Source organism: Eumetopias jubatus, unplaced genomic scaffold (genome assembly GCF_037043125.1).
Source record: "Eumetopias jubatus isolate StellerSeaLion01/CBP00866 unplaced genomic scaffold, mEumJub1_p1.0 scaffold_2, whole genome shotgun sequence".
In the NCBI taxonomy this organism is placed as follows: domain Eukaryota; kingdom Metazoa; phylum Chordata; class Mammalia; order Carnivora; family Otariidae; genus Eumetopias; species Eumetopias jubatus.
This window is the reverse complement of record NW_028274808.1, coordinates 99524245-99537780: the sequence shown is the minus strand read 5'-3', so window position 1 is coordinate 99537780 and position 13536 is coordinate 99524245. Positions and strand designations below refer to the sequence as shown.

Below are 13536 nucleotides of genomic sequence, written 5' to 3'. Positions count from 1 at the left end.
AAAATAAAACAACATCTTGGTGCAAAATATTGTATGTTAAGAGCCTGTTTACTTAAAAGCTTACAAAGGATACAATTTGCCAGTTAAAATAATCTCAAAATTCCATATACTTAAAAAAAATCCATATGCTTCATCTTTGGCACTTTGAAAAAGTTGGACAATTATCCCCAGAATCAATTACATTTTCCTTTCTGTATTTTACTTCCTCTATGGTTATGCTTCCCAAACAGCTACATATTAATCAAGTTACTCTAGATTAAAAAAAAAAAAAACTTTATGTAGAAAGGGAAAAAAAGGCTTTATGCACACACAGTAACATCCTTAACTCCAGCCAAAAAGGTCTTTCCGACTAGCTTGGTAGAACAGCGCCAGTTAAAGGAAGCTCTATTAAACTGCACAGTCCAGTCAGTCAAGGACTCTGTTTACTCGACTAGTCACACTTCTTTGTTGATAGTTTGCAAAATCTAGGGGATGCTTACCAGCATTGGGGCTGGATGAGAATGGGTTAAAAAAAAAAATGAGGGGAGGATGGGGATGATGTTGAATGATAAATCTAAACACAAGTACAACGTGAATTCTTCCTTCCTCTGCGCTGAAGATAAAGGTTTCGGATGGGGGTGAGGAATGGAATCTACTACTGTGGCCGGAGAAAAGGCTGCTGGGGAGAATTCCTTCCGAGACAGAAAAGGGGTAAGGAGTAGAGTGCTTCAGGGCTGGTGGGTGTTTGCCTACAGTTCCGGCCTCTAGTTTCAGCTGATAGACAAAAGGAACTCCGGGATTCCCAGAGACGGGAACCACCTTCGGTTTGAGCAGCCTCCAGGAGCCACAGGGGGGCCACCTCGAAGAGCTACGGACGGAGGTGCAGCTTCTACGCTGAGGTCTTCCCTTCCAGAAGCCTGGGAACGCCCCAACACCCCGCCCCGCCCGAGATTTTGGGGTGTGTCTTTTGAGGGGGGAGGGGGTGCCCGACGTCCTTGCCAATCCCAGATGAGGGGTCGCCTCCCTGTTGGTGCCCAGCTCTGCGCCCCCACCACACGCGCCGCTCCCGCCCCCGCCCGACCCACGGCGGAACGTGGGGAGAAGTCGGTCTGGGGCCGGCGATTGGAAAGGGTGGGTGGGTGAGCCAGGTTCGAGCCTAGCCACAGCCCCCGAGCTTCCGACCTGAGGAGGGGCCTCGCTTCTACCCCCGCTGCCGCCCCTCGGTTACCTCGGCCCCAGCCGCCGCCGTGGCCGCCGCCGCCGCTGCTGACTCTAAACCCCAGACACTTGCTCCTCTGAGAATCCGCGGCCGCCAGCGCTCTCCGAACTCCAACTGCAGCCGCCACCTCCGCCTGGCTGGGGTTCGCTCTCAGCTCCAGATCCTCCTGTTGGCCCCCGGCAACTGCCAGTTCCAGCTGCCCCAGCAGCCTTGGTCGTGCTCCTCCCAACCCCCACCGGCCAACCGCCGCCGCCGCCGCCGCCGTCAGGGCAGTGACTGTCTCAGGCAGCCCGGGACTCGGCCGGCTCCGCCCCGCCCCACTCCGCCGCCCCGCCCCCAGGCCCAGGCCCCGCCCCCTACCCGACCGCTCGGCCTTTCTTCGCCTGCCGGCTCCTCCCCTTGCCCCTCCCTTCCGCCCAGTGCGCCGGCCCGTCACCGCCCGTGCCTGGGCGTGTGCGGGCGCCTGGACCCTGCTGCCGGAGTCGCTGGGGAACCTTTCGGGGGTGGCCTTGGGGCCCCGCCTTTCGGAGGGGCGGAGAAAGGGGCGGGGGCTGCGTTCTCACGTCCCCGAGCTCACGCGAGTCGCTGCCCCCACCCACCCCGTCACCACTGGGCCCTGAGCCTTTCTTTGTCTTCCAGGCCGGAGGGACTCGCTGGCTTTGGGGGCCATATCCGCTCCTAGGAAGGGCAGTTGAGCTGGGAGAGTTGCCCCTTGCCTCTCCCTTAAACCCCTTGCTCCAAAAGACCACTCCAGACCAGTCCTATTCTTCAGTGGTCCGGGTTCCCTTTCAATCCATTAAATTCCCGTGATGCTTTTACTTTCTCAGTCTGGGACTGAGAGAAGCAAGGAAAGGACTGGGAAGAAATTGTAAAAATAAAAAAAATAGGGGTGTAGGGCGACATTCCCATCTGCCTCATGAAAAGGACATGGCCTACACCAGATGGAGGTTGAAAGCAGTCTTGATTCGGTTGCAGGCTGCTTCCCTCCTGGACAGTTGGATGACCCACAGGGGCCACTATAGGGGAAAAAGTCCATAGTCGAGGTCAGACTGTAGAATCAGATGAATTGCCCTAGAAGGCTTGACTATAGGCCGTTACTGTTGAACTAAACAAGCCAGTTGTTTGCACTCACTTGGACCTGGGTTCTTTAGATTCCAAATTTCTACTGGGAAGGTAAATGTACTGTCAACTGAGAGAATAGAAAACGTGCTATCTTTATTGTTTTATTATTTATGCTAAAGGCATGAGCTCTCCATCTCCCATTCACCATTAATTTGAATGTTTATTTCCGAAATATCAAACCAGCGTCCCATCTGTTTTTTCTGGAATTTCGAAGTACAGCTCTCACACTTAACTAGAAAATCATAAAACCAAATAGATCGTGCTTGTGCTTACCCTTCCATTTCTGTTTATTCCTAGCCTATCCATGGCGTTTGAAGCTTGTTGGTCTTAGTATTTAATTTATTTTTTGTGAATTCTGAGGTTCTTTTCCGAAGCACAAGCAGAATATACAAAATCTCCAGAATTAGACAGTTGAAATTTGATTTTTTAAAAAAATACAAATTGGTTTGCATTTGCTTAAGCAATTTTAATTACACCTTAGCTTGTTTGCCACGCAGCTTTATAGTCATCGAGTCCTTCAATTTCATGGCTGTGATATATATTTAGAGAAAAATTATAAATAAGTATGTACATCATACTATCATTCCCATTAAACTATTTGCTAATATAATAACTAAAATAATTTCTGCCCAATAGAGAAGTTACAGAAACTTGGTTGAGTGGACCTATTTTTTTTATGATAACTAACCATCTCAGAATGCTGTTTGAAATAGCATCAGGAATAACTGAGCTATAATTCATCTTTAGACTCGCTTAGAATGTTTTTTGGCTTAAAAGTTTATTTCACATTTCATTTTTATGGCTTTTGCTTTCCCTAATAGAAAAATTTCTGATGAGCAGGGACTATGCCCTACACAGCCTTGCATTCCCCACACTTAGCAAGGTTCCCAGCATGTAAAGCCTGTCTGTTCTTTCATTCCACAATTACTTACTTGGAGGCTTCCAACGTACCTGGCATCATGTTGAGCTTAGCGATAGGTTATACACCATTGTGGCAGGATGAACACAGTTTCTTAAAGTCTGGGGGACTGTTGCAGGGCAAAGGAAACTTGGGATTACTTTAACCTTCCTTTCTTTTTGGAATATCCATTTCTCTCTCCAATTTTTGATATGAAGCAATGATGTTTTTTGTTTTTTCCACCTCTTCTAGACTATATTGCTGCCTTTAAATATATATATATATTTATGTATATAAATGTGTGTGTGTATATACATATATTAGACACATGTGCATGTATATATCTAATATGTGTGTGTATGTGTTTGTGTGTGTACACTTAGTGGGCCTATTTATTGACCTAACCAGGACATTTTTTGAGAACAAAAAAGAGAGACAATAAAGTTAATTAAAATTGTGTAATTCTTACGTATATTTTTTAATGACTGGAAACTTGATTATGTTATATTGGTGGAGATATCGAGTAGTTCTATTCAACTGTTATTTTCCAAAAATATAACAATTACATATATTAACATAAATACACTTTATATACAAAATTTTATAAGACTGTTTTATCGATTACATGAATGCTAAAAATGGCATAAGCAGCATACTCACTCTTAGTACATATTCTTATACGTTAATAAATTTCTTAGTATACTTTCTCTAGCACCACATACTGATATTTTCCCAAAGAATGCATTTTTTTAAAACGAGTTTTCCTTATTTTGGGGGTGACTGGGTGGCTCAGTCCTTAAGCGTCTGCCTTCGGCTCGGGTCATGATCCCAGGGTCCTGGGATCCAGCCCCACGTTGGGCTCCCTGCTCTGCCGGAAGCCTGCTTCTCCCTCTCCCACTCCCCACTGCTTGTGTTCCCTCTCTCACTGTGTCTCTCTCTGTCAAAATAAATAAATAAAATCTTTAAAAAAATTTTTTCTGAAATTTTCCTCACATTTGAATAAATTTAAAATTATTGACACCATTAATGCTTCTCTGTAGACCATGGTATTTTTAATTGAAAATTTTCTCTCTAAGTGCTGAGGTACCTAATAAGTTGAAAGCAAGCTCTAATAAATAAAATATATTCTCAATTTAAATTTCTTTATATTGAAATGCCCAGTTTTCAGCCCAAATCTTTCCATAGATGTATTCTTTTTTTAAACTCACTCAGAGTAACATCATTCAACAAATATTTTTACAAGACAAAGCTCACCATATAAAAACATCATTTATTTTGATAGTTCCCCTTATCATGGAGTACATTCAGTTCCCTCCTTGATTGGTAGAGGTATATTTCAATATCTTCCTGTTTGCAACTTTTGTTTTCAATAATTATAATCCCTGAAAGCTGCAAACATCTAATATTTTAATTTCAGAGTTTCGATGATTTTAAATGAAATGCTATGAAAATTCAAAGGATTCATTTTAGTCCTGTAGTTTAACTAGCGTAGATCCCTCAGATTTGTTTACAAAGTAATTCTTTAAATAAATATCACTGGCAGTCTTGCAGATTATGCCACAAATTGAAAGAACTGTTTACTACGTAAAAGCGTACTTGCTGTATGCTCTATTACAGGGTAACTCAGTCTCTATTTCAGCTATACTTTACCTTTGGTTTTTCAGCATTTACCCCTGACTCTAATGTGGCAGCCTGGTGAGTTCATGCATGTCAAAGGCAGCAGCAGCAGCAGAACCCAACACCTGACTGGTATACCAAACACCTGGTGGGATCAACAAGCTTGCAAGTTTCTCTATTACAAAGACTAGAAGTTGGCTGTGCCTAGCCTCCCATATCAAACTGTACTTTTTTCCCCTAGCTGCTATCCTTCACACTATCCTTGAAAGGAAGGGATTAGTTACTTTGCATCTGGAAAGAGTCTGGAAAAGAGTTATTGCTGGCAATCTTTCAAATTTCCCCACAAATTTAAAGAACTCTCTTCACTGCTAATGCATCTCACACACTATTAAACAAGACCATAGCAGAAGCTGCAAATAAATATGAAGGGCTACCAAACCCCTTCCAGATTATTTCAATACTACTGTTAAAAACTGCTTTGTTTACACAAACATGCACAAGTTATGGTAGTTAATTGGACCTGATGTGGCCCTAGACTACAGAAGTCTTTGACATAGTAAGTGTTAATGATAGGAACATCCTGCTGTGGCTATCTGCTTAAATACTCTTTTTAAAAGAATGCTTATTTAAGCTTTCCATTTTAAAAGTCCTGTTGCCAACTCTATTTGTTTCTGTTCTTGAAAACAAGCCTAAAAGTTGTTTTTGCTTATAAAATGTGTAAGGTATAGTCCTTTCCTTCAAACTATTAAACAAACTCCAGAATAAGATGCATTTTGCAGAATCACCAGCTAACCGAAATAAAGACTGAACTAGTTGTGGTTCCTGAGTAGCTGGCTACAATGCTCTTATCCTTATCCTACAGGCTCCTAGAGAGAGCAGAAATTCAATAGACCCTAAAACTGCACCTCTAGTACACATGCTAGTATGAGTCTGAAACTCATATCCTTGTCCAGCTCCCAAAGACAGCAAGGAATTTAAAGCAGCACGTTAGAATCTTCTAAAATATGTCCTTCCGTTGGATTCTCGTAACTGCTTTTTCCTACCTTTTCTTATATAGGCTTAGATATAGTTTAAATGCCCAGTTCCAAACATGAAGTCACCATCACACTTTTCTCTAATCTCTTATCCTGATAAAGGTCATTTGTGTATTCTCTGAACCACATTTTAAATATCTGAGAACAGTTGAAACTGACTTAGTAATAAGTTATATTCCTGACTCCTATGTCATATGGTCATATGTGAAAACAGAAATAATTACGTATAACTATCATCATTTAAAAATAGTGCAAGGGGCGCCTGGGTGGCTCAGTCGTTAAGCGTCTGCCTTCGGCTCAGGTCATGATCCCGGGGTCCTGGGATCGAGCCCCGCATCGGGCTCCCTGCTCAGCAGGGAGCCTGCTTCTCCCTCTCCCACTCCCCCTGCTTGTGTTTCCTCTCTCACTGTGTCCCTCTCTGTCAAATAAATAAATAAAATCTTAAAAATAAATAAATAAATAAATAAAAATAAAAATAGTGCAGAATGTCATTTGTCAAGGTGGACTTCTCTAACTTCATTATGTCTATGTATAATGCATTCTTTAATAAAATGTCATTGAAATATGAGATAAAATAAATCTCTTGATTTGCTGCACACAACTTGTTAATTTGATAGGCTCCAGGTAAATGAGAGATTTGATTTTATTTATTGTCTTTAGTCTCTCTGCTCTTCTAGACACCATATCTTGTTTTTTTCTTTTTCTAAGTCTCTGTTATTTGCTACACCAGTACACTCTGGCATCAGCAACCTCTGAGAGGTAGGTTGTATTAATTTGGAAGATTAATATAATATACGAGAAAGCATAAAAATAAACTGAACGAAGAATCTGTGGGAGTAACTCATCTCAGAAAACATTTTCCTAGGGTCACAAAGGCTCCTGTGAATCCCACGCTTCCCATCCCACACAAGGTGCCAGGGAACTCATTTATATTTCACTCTGGTGATGGTGGAGTCAGGGACAGTCATATAATGTAGCAGTGCCAAGAGGCCTGTGGCAGGGTGGTTAACTTCTCAGAAAGTTTGTTTTGTTTTTGCTACATCAGGCTAGATGTTAAATGACCTCCATGAGGTAATTCAAAATTTTCTTCCTAGTCAGTTTTATCTAACTGCCTGTATTTCTTACTAGTGCTCTTCAGTTAGCCTAATATATGATCGTTCCTTTAGATCATTCCTTTTATTCTCATTTAATTTTGATTAAGCCCCTCTATTTTTTGGAAAATTCTTCTGATGGAAAAATGTAACTGAAATCCCAAGTCTAGAACTGAATTGGTTGAGGAGCTCCATATGCCAAGTCTTTAAAGTATGAAACATAGCATTCTGTCAGAGATGATTGGTAAACTAGAAACACAATAAAAATACCACTCAAAATTATTTTCTGAAAGACATATCTATAGATTCCCACACCAAAAAAAGGAATCAATGTTTTTATTCCTTTCTTTCAACTTCTGTCCTAGGTAGACACCAAAGACGCCCTCAAAGAACCATGATTCCTGGACTCTACACCCTTAAGCAGTTGCCTCACATTGTATCTGGTCTGGCCTATGACTTGCATTATCCAATAGAATGAGGCAGAAGTGGCACTATACAATCTCCTGATCTAGATTTGAAGAAGGCTGGCAGCTTCTGTGTCAAGTCTTGGAATGGTCACCTTTGCGAACCACCATTAAAGAAATCTGGCTACTAAGGAAATTAGAGCAGTCATCAAAAATCTCCCAAGAAACAGAAGCCCAGGGCCAGATGGCTTCCCAGGGGAATTCTATCAGACATTTAAAGAAGAATTAATACCTATTCTCCTGAAACTGTTTCAAAAACATAGAAATGGAAGGAAAACTTCCAAACTCATTTTATGAGGCCACCATTACCTTGATCCCAAAACCAGACAAAGACCCCATCAAAAAGGAGAATTACAGACCAATATCCTTGATGAACATGGATGCAAAAATTCTCACCAGCATACCAGTCAATAGGATCCAACAGTACATTAAAAGGATTATTCACCACGACCAAGTGGGATTCATGCCTGGGCTGCAAGGATGGTTCAAGCTCTGCAAATCAATCAATGTGATACAATACATTAACAAAAGAAAGAACAAGAGTCATATGATCCTCTCAATAGATGCAGAAAAAGCATTTGACAAAGTACAGCATCCTTTCTTGATCAAAACTCTTCAGAGTATAGGGATAGAGGGTACATACCTCAATATCATAAAAGCCATCTATGAAAAACCTACAGCGAATATCATTCTCAATGGGGAAAAGCTCAGAGCTTTTCCCCTAAGGTCAGAAACGCGGCAGGGATGTCCACTCTCACCACTGCTATTCAACATAGTATTAGACGTCCTAGCCACAGCAATCAGACAACAAAAAGAAATCAAAGGCATCCAAATCGGCAAAGAGGAAGTCAAACTCTCACTCTTTGCAGATGATATGATACTGTATGTGGAAAACCCAAAAGACTCCACCCCAAAACTGCTAGAACTCATACAGGAATTCAGTAAAGTAGCAGGATATAAAAGCAATGCACAGAAATCAGTGGCATTCCTATACGCCAACAACAAGACAGAAGAGAGACAAATCAAGGAGTCGATTCCATTTACAATGGCATCCAAAACCATAAGATACCTAGGAATAAACTTAACCAAAGAGGCAAAGGATCTGTACTCAGAAAACTATAAAATACTCATGAAAGGAATTGAAGAAGACACAAAGAAGTGGAAAAACCTTCCATGCTCATGGATTGGGAGAACCAACATTGTGAAGATGTCAATGCTACCTAGAGCAATCTACACATTCAATGCAATCCCCATCAAAATGCCATCCGCTTTTTTCAAAGAAATGGAACAAAGAATCCTAAAATTTGTATGGAACCAGAAGAGACCCCGAATAGCCAGAGGAATCTTGAAAATGAAAAGCAAAGCTGGCGGCATCACAATTCCGGACTTCCAGCTCTATTACAAAGCTGTCATCATCAAGACAGTATGGTACTCGCACAAAAACAGACATATAGATCAATGGAACAGAATCGAGAGCCCAGAAAGGGACCCTCATCTCTATGGTCAACTTATCTTTGACAAAGCAGGAAAGAATGTCCAGTGGAAAAAAGACAGTCTCTTCAACAAATGGTGTTGGGAAAATTGGACAGCCACATGCAGAAGAATGAAACTGGACCATTTCCTTACACCACACACAAAAATAGACTCCAAATGGTTGAAAGACCTAAATGTGAGACAGGAGTCCATCCAAATCCTAAAGGAGAACACAGGTAGAAACCTCTTTGACCTCAGCCGCAGCAACTTCTTCCTAGAAACATTGCCAAAGGCAAGGGAAGCAAGGGCAAAATGAACTATTGGGATTTCATCAAGATAAAAAGCTTTTGCACAGCAAAAGAAACAGTCCACAAAACCAAAAGACAACTGACAGAATGGGAGAAAATATTTGCAAATGACATATCAGATAAAGGGCTAGTATCCAAAATCTATAAAGAACTTATCAAACTCAACACCCAAAGAACAAATAATCCAATCAAGAAATGGGCAGAAGACATGAACAGACATTTTTCCAAAGAAGACATCCAAATGGCCAACAGGCACATGAAAAAGTGCTCAACATCACTCGGCATCAGGGAAATCCAAATCAAAACCTCAATGAGATACCACCTCACACCAGTCAGAGTGGCTAAAATTAACAAGTCAGGAAACGACAGATGTTGGTGGGGATGTGGAGAAAGGGGAACCCTCCTACACTGTTGGTGGGAATGCAAGCTGCTGCAACCACTCTGGAAAACAGTATGGAGGTTCCTCAGACAGTTGAAAATAGAGCTACCATACTATCCAGCAATTGCACTACTGGGTATTTACCACAAAGATACAAATGTAGGGATCCAAAGGGGTACGTGCACCCCAATGTTTATAGCAGCAATGTCCGCAATAGCCAAACTGTGGAAAGAGCCAAGATGTTCATCGACAGATGAATGGATAAAGAAGAAGTGGTATATATACACAATGGAATATTATGCAGCCAACAAAAGGAATGAGATCTTGCCATTTGCAAGGACATGGATGGAACTGGAGGGTGTTATGCTGAGTGAAATAAGTCAATCAGAGAAAGACATGTATCATATGACCTCACTGATATGAGGAATTCTTAATCTCAGGAAACAAACTGAGGGTTGCTGAGTGGTGGGGGGTGGGAGGGATGGGGTGGCTGGGTGATAGACATTGGGTAGGGTATGTGCTATGGTGAGCGCTGTGAATTGCGCAAGACTGTTGAATCACAGATCTGTACTTCTGAAACAAATAATGCAAGATATGTTAAGAAAAAAGAAGAAGAAGAAGATAGCAGGAGGGGAAGAATGAAGGGGAGTAAGTCAGAGGGGGAGACGAACCATGAGAGATGATGGACTCTGAAAAACAAACTGAGGGTTCTAGAGGGGAGGAGGGTAGGGGGATGGGTTAGCCTGGTGATGGGTATTAAAGAGGGCACATTCTGCATGGAGCACTGGGTGTTATGCACAAACAATGAATCATGGAACACTACATCAAAAACCAATGATGTAATGTATGATGATTAACATAACAATAAAAAATTTTAAAAAAATAAAGAAGAAGTGGTATATATACACAATGGAATATTATGCAGCCATCAAAAGGAATGAGATCTTGCCATTTGCAACGATGTGGATGGAACTGGAGGGTGTTTTGCTGAGTGAAATAAGTCAATCAGAGAAAGACATCTATCATATGACCTCACTGATATGAGGAATTCTTAATCTCAGGAAACAAACTGAGGGTTGCTGGAGTGGTGGGGTGTGGGAGGGATGGGGTGGCTAGGTGACAGACATTGGGGAGGGTATGTGCTATGGTGAGCGCTGTGAATTGTGGAAGACTGTTGAATCACAGATCTGTACCTCTGAAACAAATAATGCAACATATATTTAGAAAAAAAAAAGAAGAAGATAGCAGAAGGGGAAGAATGAAGGGAGGGAAATCAGAGGGGGAGACGAACCATGAGAGACGATGGACTCTGAAAAACAAACTGAGGGTTCTAGAGGGGAGGGGGTGGGGGAATGGGTTAGCCTGGTGATGGGTATTAAAGAGGGCACGTTCTGTGTGGAGCACTGGGTGTTATGCACAAACAATGAATCATGGAACACTACCTCAAAAACTAATGATGTAATGTATGGTGATTAACATAACAATAAAAATTAAAAAAAGAAAGAAATCTGGCTAATCAAAAACCCGAGATTTTGCCATTTGCAACGACGTGGATGGAACTAGAGGGTATTATGCTAAGCGAAATAAGTCAATCAGAGAAAGACAATTATCATATGATCTCACTGCTATGAGGAATTTGAGAATCAAGACAGAGGATCGTAGGGGAAGAGAGGGGAAAATGAAACAAGATGAAACCAGATTAAGAGAATTAAGGGACTCTTAACCTCAGGAAACAAACTGAGGGTTGCTGGAGTGGAGTGGGGTAGGAGGGATGGGGTGGCTGGGTGATGGACATTGAGGGGGGCCATGTGCCATGGTGAGAGCTGTGAATTGTGTAAGACTAATGAATCACAAAACCTACCCCTAAAACAAACAATATATTATATGCTAATAAACAAGAAGAAGAAGAAGAAGAAGATGAAATCTGGGTACCCTGCAAAAGAGACCATGTGGAGAGACCACACTAGAAGGCCCCATGGAGAGGCCCTGAGATCCTCTGGAGAAGTGGAGAAGCCCAGCCAACCCATCATCCCAGTTGGGCATTCTGATGACTCCAGCCCCAGCCACCATTTACTACAACTTCATGAAGAACCCCAAGTAGGCCCACTGCAAGATTTGTCTAACTGAGCCCAGTGGAACCACAAATTATAAGAGATGTCAACATGATTGCTATTTTAAGCATCTAAGTTGTAGAATGGTTTGTTAAATAGTAATAAGTAACTAAAACAAATACTACATGCAATTTCTACTGTCCTTCTCTTCATCTAGTCTCTTGGGCAATTCCAATAGCTCTGGAGAACTGAAACAACATACCTTTATTTATACCATCCTACTTTTCTGTGGTATATACACTATCCATTTGAAAAATAATTAGAAAAATGAGACAGAAGGGTTGCCTAAGTGGCTCAGTCGGTTAGGCATCTGCCTTCACCTCAGGTCATGATCCCAGCATCCTGGGATCGAATCCTACATCGGGCTCCTTGCTCAGCAGGGAGCCCGCTTCTCCCTCTGTCTCCCCCTGCTTTTCCTCACTCGCTCTCCCTCTCTCTCTCTGACAAATAAATCTTAAAAAAAAAAGAAAGAAAGAAAAATGAGACAGAAGTTAAGTGAACTTTTTAAGATCATGTAGATTGAGGATTTATATTTATTTCAAAGTGTCTTTTCTCTCCATTGAATATTTCTTATCACATTAGAAACCTTATTCAACAAAGATGTTTCTCACTGTAGCCTATCAGAGAGCCATATGATATCTCCAAATATATAAAAACAACAGGTTCTAGCATACTACTTAATAATAAATGAGAATCAGAAGCTGCCCTCTCAATTTACCACCAAAGTTTTACATATAACTAGGATGGCATGTTGGGGAAAGCAGGGGGAAATCTAAATCAGAAGTACATTATTTCAATAAAGTTGATTTAAGTTCTGAAAGTTTGTAGCTACTTCAAAATATAAAAAGAAAAAATGTATTTAGCATTAACCTTAAATAAGAGTTTCGTTTAATTTCTGTTTTTTTCCATAGAGGATTCTATATTTGCCAGTAACATATTAAGAAACTTATACAAATAAAAGATAGATCTAAATTTTGGATGATTCAGGTGAGCAAACTCATTAATTACTTATTCAAAATTTCATTTTTTTAACTAGAATATTTAACATGAAGGTAAACTAGTTTACCCAAGGATCACATCTTTATTTGAGAATTCCATCAAATTTATTGTTACAATAACAAAAAGATAAAACTAAATATTTTTCAATCAAATCAGATAAATTAAGACCCCAGAGGAGTTGGGAAAGGAAGCAATCAACTTCACACATGGAGAGGTACACTTTCAAAAAGAGAACTAATTCTTTTTTCTAAAAGACCACATGAAGGAAAGAAAGGGAATACAATTGGGGGAAATTTCGAGAGGGAGGATACCTGAAAAACAGCATTATCGGCAAGGAATAATCATCGTTGGAACATTAGGAGGTTCGCAGCTTTAAGAAAGTATACTTTTGGCACACCTAGGCTGTGTGCTGTACAATTGCAGATGACACCATTCAGATGGATTGTCATGTGCTTCGTATAAACCAGAGTGCATCAAGGTGGTGAGTACAGTTAGAGATCGTATTTGAGCAGGTGTAACAAACTCACATCCCATGATTTGATACATAAGGACTTATTTCTCTGATATAATAAAAAGCCTGGATGGCATGGCTCATACCAGACCTCTAGGGTGCCATCAGGAATCACCCTTCTATCTTTCTCTTCTTTCTCTTCTGCCATCCTAAGTATGTATCTTTCATTTTCATTGTCACATCATGGTGGGATAACCAACTTGTCCTGGCTTTGAAACTGGAAGTCACACATCTAAGAAACCTCCTTGGTCTCCAGTAAACCAGGACAGCTGGTCACCTTACATGGTGTCAACATGGCGTTCTACCTCTAGTTCCGTAGGTTCATATCTCA

At 41.2% G+C, this 13536-nt stretch overlaps 1 protein-coding gene across 1 annotated transcript in view; it reads right to left on the bottom strand.

Annotated features, from left to right (window-relative positions):
• Positions 1-1455, bottom strand: part of ANKRD50 (ankyrin repeat domain 50) — a 33382-nt gene extending 31927 nt beyond the window's left edge. Inside the window, exon 1 of the mRNA XM_028102317.2 lies at positions 1208-1455. The gene's annotated coding sequence lies outside the window, so the exon portion shown is untranslated. The remainder of the gene's footprint in view (positions 1-1207) is intronic.
• Between the last annotated feature and the right edge of the window lie 12081 nt (positions 1456-13536).